At 63.9% G+C, this 1,296-nt stretch overlaps 1 protein-coding gene across 3 annotated transcripts in view; it reads left to right on the forward strand.

The window, feature by feature from the left end:
• RALGDS (ral guanine nucleotide dissociation stimulator) overlaps nt 1-1,296 on the forward strand; it is a 49,301-nt gene that overhangs the window by 4,510 nt on the left and 43,495 nt on the right. The gene's annotated exons all lie outside the window — the stretch shown is intronic.

Below are 1,296 nucleotides of genomic sequence, written 5' to 3' on the forward strand. Positions count from 1 at the left end.
TAGCCCCCGCCCCAGTTGGGTGCGTTCTGGCGGCAGCACCAGCAGGTGGCGCTGTGACCTCCTGTGGGATGCCGCAACGCTGACAGAGCTGAGCTGCTGCTGACCAAGGTCCCCTCTTCTGTAGTAGTTGCCAGGCGACAACACCCAACTGTAAACAGGCAGGAGCCCTGCTGCTTCCTGGGTGACACATGCCGAAGGAAACCAAACCAGGAGGGACCATGAGATGGTGACTGGGCGGCAGCTTTGCACTGGAGGTGGAGGTGTGCCTCACTGAGGTGACGTGGGGACGAGGAGGCAGGAGGCACACGTTGTAGGGAGCTGCTGGGACAAACAGGAAAGAGAGCGGGCCGGGGGTTTGCATTTCAGTTTTTGCTCACCTGCAAGCTGGGCCTGCCTTCCCAGCCTCAGGCCTGCAGCCGCTTCCCCCACCGGCTTCCACATGCTCTTCTGTTACCCCGGGGTGTGGGACATTGGAGGCTGCCTCGGGGACAGCCTTGGGGGTCCTTTTCCCAGAGACCCTGCCTGAAGGGGGCCATGCTGCCTGCGTGAGCCCTCTGCACCTGGTAGGGTCAGCGTGGCCCTTTAGATGTCCCCGGGTGAGGTGGGGCTGAGGAGCGGGGCACACGCGGAGTGGGCTCACAAGGACACAGTGAGATGGGCAGAGTGCTGTGACCGGCACCTGCCCCACTGCACTTTTGAATCTTGCAGGCTCCTTCTGAGGCCGCGGGTCCCGCCTGTGTTCTGCCAGCCTGTGCAGAGCCCCTTGGCCGAGGTCTGAGGGACAAGCGTGTAGAAGGAGGGCTGGGGGCTTGGGGCCTGTCCCTGCAGTCCTCCCTAGGCTACTCGCGCCTCTGTGCTGTGCCGCCATGGCAGAGGCGAGCAGCCTGCGCACCTTCGTGTGTGTCTGGCCCGTCCTCTCTTCTACGCTGCAGGGTAGCTGCTGCTTCTCCGCTCTGGGGCTGGCCAGGAGTGGCCGGGCACTGGGGCTGGGGCCAGATCTCCAGTTACTGAGGGCGTCCAGTGGGCAGGGCTGGCCTGGCAGGCAGGCCTGGAGGGCCTGCGGCGGTGGTGGGTGGCAGGAGCGGAGGTATGATCTGAGCTAAGGAGCCCCTTTGCCCTCTGCTCTCACGAAGGCCTTGGGCTCTGGGCTCTGCATCATCTTGGGGTTATTGGTTTTTGAGCCTCAGAGTCCTCCCTTAGGGCCACAGTTGGGCGGGTCCCCTAGGGTGGTGGCATGGTGAGCTATGGACCCTCGATGGCCTCCAGAACAGCTAAGCCAAGGTGGGGAGGGGAAAG

Source organism: Tupaia chinensis, unplaced genomic scaffold (assembly GCF_000334495.1).
Source record: "Tupaia chinensis unplaced genomic scaffold, TupChi_1.0 Scaffold143602_1, whole genome shotgun sequence".
In the NCBI taxonomy this organism is placed as follows: domain Eukaryota; kingdom Metazoa; phylum Chordata; class Mammalia; order Scandentia; family Tupaiidae; genus Tupaia; species Tupaia belangeri.